The following is a 10,191-nucleotide window of genomic DNA, read 5'->3' as shown; positions in this document are numbered from 1 at the left end:
CAGGTTCTGAGAAGACCATTCATGTTTCAGTTCAATTAAATTCAAATTCACGTGTTCTGTGAATAAGCAGGCATTGGGTTGGGATACGAAGTTGCTATAGCATAGGGGTTTAAATAGGGGGTTCCAGATAATGCCTGCATTTGAATCCTGGGTCCTTGATTACTGACTGTAATTTGCTTAGATTCTATAATCCTCAGTTTCCCAGTTGAGAAAATGGGGGTAATAATAGTACTTTTCTCAGGGGTTGTTGGGAAAGTTAATTAAATGCAAGAGTGCATATAAAGTAGTCAAGGAACTATAGCATAGTATATATAGACAGTGGCTCAGTATGCAGACTGTGCCAGAACACCTGGATCTGAGTCCTGGCAGTGACTTAGTATCTCTGAGAACTTGGGCAAGTTACTTAAACTTTCTGTGCCTCAGTTTATTTATCTGTACACTGGAGATAATGTACTGTCAGGATTAAATGAGGTAAGGTGTAGAAAGAACTTAATACAATGCCTGGCGCATAGACAACAATAATACTTGTTAAAAGGAGTATAACATGTTACTAGGACAACCCTTGAACAAGAGTGCCTGTGTAAAGCCCACATCTGTCACAACCAGGTGTCCTGGGTTAAGTTCCTTAATATTTCTTTGCCTTAGTTTCCTCATCTGTAAAATAAATAGAATCATACCCACTTTGCAAGGTTGTTGTGAGGATGAAATGAGTTAATACATACATAGCACTAAGTACCTGTAAGTGTTGGTTATTACTATTGCACCAGATTTAGTTGTCTTTCTTTTCTTTTCTTTTCTCTTTTCCTATTCTCTTTTCCCTTTCTCTCTCTTCCTTTTTTCTTTTGTTTCTTACCGCTCTCTTTCTTTCGCTTCCTCCCTCCCTTCCTTCCTTCCCTCCCTCTCTTCCTTCCCTCCCTCTTTTTTTTTTTTTTTCTGTTCCTTGTAGAGCAGGGCTAACCCACAGGCAGTGTACCCAGAGTAGCCCAAATTAACTTGTTTTTCTTCCATTTGCTTTTTCCCTAGTGTATTCCACCAAGGGAGGATTCTGTCACAAGTGTACCTCACAGGTCATGTAGCAGGGATGTCCTGGGAACACAAATTGAACCTGGGCCTGCCTGATTTCACAGTCTGATCACTTAAACTTATCACAGACTACTCTATCCTGCTGCAGAAAAACTGAGGAGAAAGAGCAACTTCTGCCAGGGTATAGAGAATGGCCCTGTCAGAGGAGGTGGTGGTTCAGCCAGGAGCTGAGTCGCTCATAATCTCCTCTTCCTGCATTAAAAGGTGGTGTCAGGAGGAGACCTTGGAGACACTTCTGCCAAAGGCAGGGGCTGCTGGATCCCCCAGGAGGTGATGGGATAAGAAAGCCAGGCTCTTCTGTGGGTGTCACCTGCCAGGCCCTGGCCCTAACAGGTGTGTAGCTCAGAGCCCAGACTGAATGCAGTGAGGACAGGAGGCTGCAGACATCACTCAGTGGCCTGATAATTGGATATTTCTATAACGACAAATTACAGTTGTTTCTCTTGTCATCAGTGTGAAAACATTTCCGAGGCCGTGATTTCCCAGGAGGGGCCGTGGTTGTTATCCAGTTAAGATTATGGAAATGCTGGCATAGGGGACGTGAAGCACGGCTGAATGAAGCTGTGTTTCTGCAACACTGGCTTCTGGGTATTTGGCCCTAATGTTGAATGCAGAGAGAGGACCAGGCTCCTGTCATAACATTATTACTGTTAATTCTGCATGAGTGTCATGTTGAGATGAGCTGGGAGCCTTGTAGTTTGTTATTTGGCTTCAGTCTCTACTGTTTTTTTAATTTGACCAAAAGACGTTGTCAGATATAAACATCAGTGGAAGGTCCAGCTTTCCTTTGCTTGGAAAATGCTGAGAATTCACAGTGAAGATTCATCTTGGAAGCTTGCTCTCCAGTCACTGGCCTGTTACCTGAGCACTGATGTTCAAACATGGGTAAGAAAGTTCAAAGTGTCTGCTTTTCTGCCTTGTCCTCTCCAGGAAGTCAAACATCTGTTGTCCTCCAAAACTTAATCCTCATTGACAGAAATTCTAGAAGATAGGCTGAAGCCATCCTTGTCCTAGGGCTTGTTGGGGCTCCAGAGAAGAAAAAAAAGACCTTGGATAGAGGCAGTATCATGTTCATTTAACCTTTCCAAGTCTCGATTTCCTCATCTGCAAAATGGGGTTGTTGTGAGGCTTGGTGGCTAGCGCTTGACATATGGCATGGGCTACATGTAAGTGTTAGCTATGAAGAATAGGTGTTTCAGAGCTCTCAGGGTTTGAGCCCTTCTTGGCCTGAGAATCCCATGGAGATGGAGATGCAAGCCTGTCACAGGAACCAAATCATTCTCCCTGTCTTCTGTGTTTTTCTGGGTAGATCGGCCTTCATGACCTGTCCTGGCATCCCTGCTTTCCCCAGTCTGGCTCAGTTGCTTACAGGGAGGACCATCTGCCTGCAGGATCAGACCCACCCAGGTGCTGAGCTGGTCCTTACTCAGGTCATCCATTCATCCAACAGTCCCAAGCACCAGTGCCAGACATGGTACAGAGATGAAAAGAGCGAGGCCTTTGCCCTCAAGGAGCTCACAATCTGGTGGGAGAGATGGGCATGAAAACAGATTATAGCCACACATTGTGAAAACTCTGAGGTGGACATAGAGACAAGAAGAGGCCCTGTGGCTGCAAGAACCAACAGCCCACCAAATGCGATGCACCCTTGACAACAGGGTGGAGCTGAAAAGCTCCTAGACTACACTTCCCAGACCTCCTTGCGGCCAGGCATGAACTTGTGACTCGTTCCCACCAATGGGATGTGGGTGGGAGTGAGGTTACCACTCTGGCCAGAAATCTTAAGAAGTGGGTGTGCCTCTTCCAGTCCCTCTTACCCCTTTCATCAGCTGGATGTAGACGACTCTGAGACCCTAGGGATTATGGAGCCAAAAGATGCATCTCTAATTTCTGCATGAGGGAAAGCTGCTTCCCAAACAGGGATGCCTACTTTAGACTATGCTGGAATGAGAAACCTCTATTGCATCCAACCACTGAAATTTACAAACGTGTTATCTAAGATTATCCTAATGGACACAAATGTCTAATCCAACGGGTGGCTTCAGGGAAGGATTCCAGGAAGAAGTGATACCTGGGTCTTAGGTACTAGCTGGGTCCAGGAGCTGGCAAGCAATGATGGGGGTAGTGATAGTGTTGAGATGAGGGGCGGGTGGAGGGAGATGGGAGAAACTGGGAGGATATTTCAGGCAAATGAACAAATGAAGCATGGAGTGTGTGCATGTGTGTGTGTGTGTGTGTGTGTGTATGTGTGTGTGAGAAGGAGTGGTCTGTGTGTGTGTGCACCTGTGTGTATGGTATGGGTGACAACAGGAAAGTTAGTGTTCCTGGAGTGTCAAGAGTAGGGGCAGGAGATAGTAAATAAAGCTGCAGGAATTTGTAGGGGACACTGTAGGACCTTGTGTGCCAAGGAGTTTTAATGACTCCTGTAGACAATAGGAGAAGCCCAATAGAATGGTTTAAAATAGACAATGTGATCAGATTGTGATTTATAACGACTGCTTTGCTGTAATGTGATGAATGGATTAGATAAGGTGAATCTAGAGCTAGGGAGACCAGAAGGCAGTTAGGAGGTAAGCCGTAGCCTTGTCCGGGAGAGGCACAATGGAGGCACAGATGAGCAGTGGTGGAAGGGTCAGGAAAACTGGGTGGTTGATTGGGTTGGTGGGGTGCAGAGACAGAAGCATTAAAGATGAGGCCTGGGTTTGTAAAGCCGTGTATAATTTTTACTCATACAAGTGAATAGGAAAGGAAAAGGCAATTAAGTTTTCTGTGAAAGGAAGTGGGCATGGTGGCCTGTGCCTATAGTCCCAGCTACTCAGGAGGCTGAAGTGGGAGGATTGCTTGAGCCACTCCAGCCTGGGCAACACGATGAGACCCTCATCTCTGAAGTTATAATAATAATAATAATTCTGTAATAGGAGAACTTGTTTTAATTTTGTTTTTAAAACTCTCCCTGTGTAGCATGTCCTAGCTGCCAAACACTTTTCTAAGCCCTTTACGTATATTAAGTCATTAATCTTAACAATAAATCCTTGAGTATCATGGGTACAATGACTTGCCTCATTTTGCAGATGAGGAAACTGAGTCACAAAAGGTTAAACACTTTGCCAGCTGGTAAGTGGCAAAGTAAGGATTTGGACCCAGGGAGTCTGTTTCCTGGTTCATGTTCCTGACCACTATGCTCTGTTTCTTGTTTCACATATGGTACAGTGTCCCAGTTAGCCTCCTTCTTGAACCCAAGGGCCTATGTGGAATTTAGACACTGATGCTTGAACCTGAATATTCAGTGACCCCATCTGGACACTGAGATCTGGATTCTGGATTTTCCCATTCAAGAATCTGTTCTCCAGGCAGACTATAGGCCCAACTCCAGACCTGCACTTTCTCAGCTTCCTTCATCAACCCTCCTCAGCCCCTTCCCATTGCTGAGACCCAGCATGACTTGCAGCCTGGTGCTCACAGCTGTGACACCCTTGAGGCCCCCATAGCCCCCAAAACTAGGGCACCTGCCCAAAGCCACACGGTCAGCAAGTAGTTAGGTTTGGATTCAAACTGAGGTCTGTCTCCAAAACCACATCTTTTCAACTATTCCCTGTGGCTTCCCCCATTCTCCCGAAAGGTCTACACTCAATCCTCAGGACTCCAAGATCAAGCCCAGGGCAGTTCCACTTCTCCTTGGCAATACAGAGTAAGATGAAGAATGCCAAGTCTCCATCCTTGGAGATATTCTTATCCTCCAGGAATGAAGTAGGAGGGAAACAGAGCCCAGGCTGGCTGTCCAGGTAAGCCCAGCAGGCCGAGCTGCAGCTCATGGACTTTGGCTAATTTGTTATTAATTTCTTAGGAGCAGAGAACAACCCTAACAAGATGCAAAAATCAATAGCTGAGGGAAAGACAAAGCAACTTCCTGAGTACAATGTGAGGGAGGAAAGTGGTTTTTAAAAGATGTTGGCAAACTATTTGCTGTGCAGCCTATAAAGTGGCATTGATTCATATTTTTTTCCTAAGTTGAAAACAGGAGAGTGGTAATGGGCTAGGATAAGGGGCCCGGCTGGCCTGGCAATGCCAAGATAATTATTGCTTTGTTAGGAGCCTAGTGATTTTTTTTTTTTTTTTTTTAACTTTTCGGAGGCAGAAAGAGCAATTGGGGCTGAAATGGGTTTGTAAGTGATGGAGAGAGATAAACATCAATTAGCAGTAATGGCATTGGCTAAAAAAAAAATCCTCTACAACCTGGAACCCAGTGCCTTCCTTCCTGACTCCTTTATGCCCAGCAATGAGGAGAAAAGCTGAGTACAGGGAGAGAGTGAGCCCTGTAGAGAAGGAGTCCCCAACCCCCTGGCTGCAGACTAGTTGGTGGCCTGTTAGGAACCGGCTGCACCGCAGGAGGTAAGCAGCAGGTGAGTGAGCATTACCACCTGAGCTCTGCCTCTTGTTAGATCAGCTGCAGCATGAGATTCTCAGGAGCACGAACCCTGTTGTGAAATGCGCATGTGAGGGATCTAGGTTGCGTGCTCCTTATGAGAATCTAACTAATGCCTGATGATCTGAGGTAGAATAGTTTCATCCCAAAACCATCCCCCACCCCCCTCCCATCTGTGGAAAAATTGTCTTCCATGAAAACAGTCCCTGGTGCCAAAAAGGTTGGGGACTGCTGCTATAGAGGGATGGGGTGGGGCAGGAGATCCCTGGGTATGTGGCCTGTGTGAGGACCATACTCCAAGCCTGTGTCTCGGCTGCCCTGTTCTACTTTTTTCTTTTTTCTATAGCACCTAGACCTTTCTGAAAAAATTATATTATTTGTTTATTTATTACATATTTATTTTATTTATTGCGTGTCTTCCCTCCTCGAGAATGTGAGCTCTGTTAGGGTAAGAGTTGTTGTCTGTTTTGTTCACTGTTAGATTCCTACCTTTTGGAAAAGGGCTGGGACATAAAAGGCTCTTGATAAATGTTGGCTGAATGAATTAATGAGGCAGGACCAGTCTTCAGAGGTCAAACATTCCAATGTGCTTCTTCACAGTTGGGATGACAGTGTGGGTGCCAACAGGTATGTTATCACCCCCACTGTAAATCTGTCTCCCAACTCCTTTTGTCACCCACACTGTCTGTTACAAAACCTTGAAAACCGTTTGCTCTGCAGCCTATAAAGTGGAGAATAAATGACTTTGTTGCATTGATTCTTTTATTTTCCCTAAGTTGAAAACAGGAGAGAGATAATGGGCTAGGGTAAGGGGCCTGGTTGGCCTTGTAATGCCACGATAGTTATTGTTCAGTTAGGAGCCTAGTGATTTTTTTTTTTTTTGTATTTTTTAGAGGCACAGAGAACAATTAGGGCTGAAATGGGTTTCCAAGTGATGGAGAGAGATAAATATCAATTAGAAGTAATGGCACACCGTCTGTTACAGTGTGGGTGACAACAGGCAGTTGGGAGACTGAGATTCAGATTGGGGGTGTGACTTGCTCAAGGAGTGCCAGAGCTGGGACTGGATACTATGTCTTTGAACTGCAACCCAGTGTTCTTTGTTCATGCTGTAACTTGACAGAGGGCAGAGATAACTTCATCTGTTTCTGCTATATGCCCCTCAGAGCTGTACCTAGGCTTCCTCTTTCCCTCTGTACCTGCCTACTAGCCCAGAAACTGCTCGTTCCCTTTCTCCTGTTCCCGCTTCTTCTCTTCACTGTCCTCCCATTCCTCTTGGTCTTCAGGTCTCAGCTTTATTACTACTGCCTCTGGGATGCTCTTCCTGATGATCCAGATTAGACCTGACCCTGTTTGCTGTTCCCAAAGCCCTCTGCGTGCCCTCGTCCTTGCACCCAGGAAACACACTGAAATCACCTGGCCCATTGCCTGTCTTCTTTGCTCAGGTAGGTGCTGCGTAAGGACAGATTTTGTCTGTCTGGTTCACTGCTATTTCCCTAGGGCCTAGAATTGTGGAAGACATTCAAAATATATGTGAGGACTTGGGAAGGTGGGGTAGGGGGATTGCTTGAGGCCAGGAGTTTGAGGCTGCAGTGAGCCATGATTGTGCCACAGAGCTCCAGCCTGGGTGACAGAGAGACCCTGACCCTGAAAAAAAGAAAGTGTGATGAATGAATAATGAAGTTAATTTGCTTCTCCGTGCCTTAGTTTCTTCATCAATAAATGAGAACTAATAGTATTTACTTTGTAGGGTCCTTGAGAGAACTATATCCGGCATGTAATAGGTGTTCAGTTATTAGCTTTGCATCAATCCTGGGAGGTAAGTATTACTGTCTCTATCTTATAGTGGAGAATCTGAGTCTCTTAAAGGTTAAATTACTTGTCCAAGGTCATGTACTCAGTAAGCATGAGGACTTGAACACTGGTCCATCTGATGCCGAAACTTGAGCTCCTCCTGCACGCACCACTGCCTTGCCCTGGCAAGCAAGGGGAGCTTATTTGCTCCTTCAGCTTTAACAGTGCACTGGAAATTGTCTGGTAAATTTGGAGTCTAATACCTGTCACAGAGAAACTTAGAGAAAGTTTATTTAAAAGTGCATTTAAAGATATAGTGAGTTCTGTTGCTTCTTTTACCCCCATCCCATCCTAAAAGCAGCTTGGCCTGTCCTGCCTGTGGACCTGGTCTCCACCTAGATAAGGGCAATAACTTGACCATGACTTCTCCTGGAGACTTTGTCTTGCCCTGGGAATTCCTGGGGGCAGAGAGGGCCTCCAGTGTTTGTCCTCCTTAAAACCTTTCATGCAGGGCATGGCAAAAGGAAGTCAACCTATGTTTTCTCCTATATTCCATTGAAATGGTGAAGTACATCGACTAATTTTTTTATTTCAGGTTTTTTCTATTGTGGTAAAATGTGTATACCATAAAATTTACCATTTTAATCATTTTAAAGTGTATAAATCAGTGGCACCGAGTACCTTCACAATGCTGTGCAACCATCCCCACCATCCATTTCCAGAATTTTTCATCATCCCAAACAGATGGCTCGCTACCCATCAAACAATAACTCCCCATACCCTCTTTCCTCCCAGCACCTAACAACCACTATTCTACTTTCTATCTCTATGAATTTGGCTATTCTAGGTACCTCATATAAGTGGAATTATATAATAGCTGTACTTTTGTGTTTGGCTTATTTTATATAGCATGTTTTCAAGGCTCATCCATGTTGTAGCATGTATCAGAATTTCATTTCTTCTTTGGGCTAAACAGTATTCTGTTGCATGTCTATCCTACGTTTTATCTTGTTCATCTGTCAGTGGACACTTAAGCTGCTCTCACCTCTTGGCTATTGTGAATATGACTGTTAGAACATTGGTGTGTAAGTATCTGTTTGAGTTCTTGCTTTTAATTATTTTGGGTACCTTGGAGTGGAATTGCTGGATCATATTGTAATTCCATGTTTAACTTTTTGAGAGGCCAGTAAACTTTTTTCTACAGTGACCATACCAGTTTACATTCCTAATTTCTCCACATCCTCAATAATACTTGCTCTTTTTTTTTTTTTTGATAGTAGCCATCTTAGTGGGTGTGAAGTGTTATCTTATTGTGGTTTTGATTTGCATTTCCTTAATGGCTAGTGATATTGAGCATCTTTTCATGGGCTTATTGGCCATATGTATGTTTTCTTTGGAGATGTCTATTCAGATGGTAGCCTCCTAGTCCCCTGGGTACAGGAACAGAGGGAGTGTCCTGTTGTCTGTCATTGCCCTGCCTGGGGCATCTGGGCATGCATAGCCACTGACCAAGAGGCTGCGATTTGGGTGGGTTGTTATCTTCAGGGATAGAGCAGGAAAGGGGTACTAGGTGCCCTGTGGTCTTCAGGATGAGCTAAGTCATAGTTCGCAGGGGAGAGGTGAGGCTGTGATGCCAGTGAGTCCTTGCACAGACAAAGTCTCCAGGGTTGGAGAATGGCAGGGAGGGGGGTGGATGGCAGATACTGAGTTCAGAAAGGGAGCAAGTTAGTGATAAGAAAGGCTAGTTATGGGCTGCAACAGCCACTGTGGCCCGGGAGGGAAGTAGTGTAGGGGTGAGTAGCCTGCATCACTGAGAGAGTGAAGTGTCTACTCCACCATCCTGCAACCAGTCCAAGGCACAGGCTTCATACCCCTGCAGCTTCTGCTTCTGAGTTTCCTGGAACCTGGGCCAATCAAGTAGCTCTGTTCTCCCATCTTCACTCCATCACATCCACACTGGGTGCTGATGTCCAGCAGTGGGGAGTTTGCGTGTGTGCATGCATGCATATGTGTGAGGTGCTCCAGAGTAGGAGGAATTAGGAGAAATGTAAGCCAAGACAGGAGATGGGGCTGCTGGTATTTGATGTCCCACTTTTACTTGATAGCAAATTGGTGTTTGCTTCTGAGCCCAGGCTCTGAGTTTTGCTTCTTCACAGCCAAGCAGGGAGAACAATGGACTGGGAACCAAGACATGGGAGACCTTGTCTTGGGTCTGCCTCTCACCAAGTGATAAGGGAGTTTAAAGTGTAAAGAGAGGTTCCCACACATTAGCAAAGATAGGTTCTCTCTCTTTCATCTTGGGGCAGGACGAAAAGGGGAGCTGCTTCCTGAGTCTGTCCCTGTTGAGTATTATGGTGGCCACTGTACACACTGACTATGCCCTTGCAATTCAGCTAGTCTTTCTTAAGTATCAAAAGTCACCTTTTATTCAGGAGTTTGTATATACACCAAAAAGATTAGCAAAGAAGTGAGCTTATCATATTTCACTTACTCAATAGTTAACCTAGTTGTTAATTGTATTTAACATCAGCCATAAACAATATGAGGCACCATTTCAGAATGGGCTGTGTGCTGACTGCCAACCCTGCCTTCCTGGGGTAGCACTGACCTCAAGACAGAAGCAACTTTAATCACCATTCAGTTCCCTGTCATCTGCTTTGTCCTGATTCTGTATATTCTGTTGAATCATTTCTGCTTCCCATGTGGCCCACAACCTGTACAGCCCCACACTGGTCATTTCCTTGTTCAGAGTGAACACTTCACTCTCCCCAAACTCTCAGGCATTCCTGCTTTAGAGGATCAAAATTTAGTCTTCAAGTTAATGGAGTTTTCATTCCTGTGTTTCTAGCTATTTCCAATCCTATGTGCTATTGCACAGATTGATGTAATGG

Source organism: Trachypithecus francoisi, unplaced genomic scaffold, assembly GCF_009764315.1.
Source record: "Trachypithecus francoisi isolate TF-2019V2 unplaced genomic scaffold, Tfra_2.0 Lachesis_group8, whole genome shotgun sequence".
NCBI lineage: Eukaryota > Metazoa > Chordata > Mammalia > Primates > Cercopithecidae > Trachypithecus > Trachypithecus francoisi.
The sequence above is the reverse complement of the archived record's forward strand: the minus strand, read 5'-3'. Positions refer to the sequence as shown.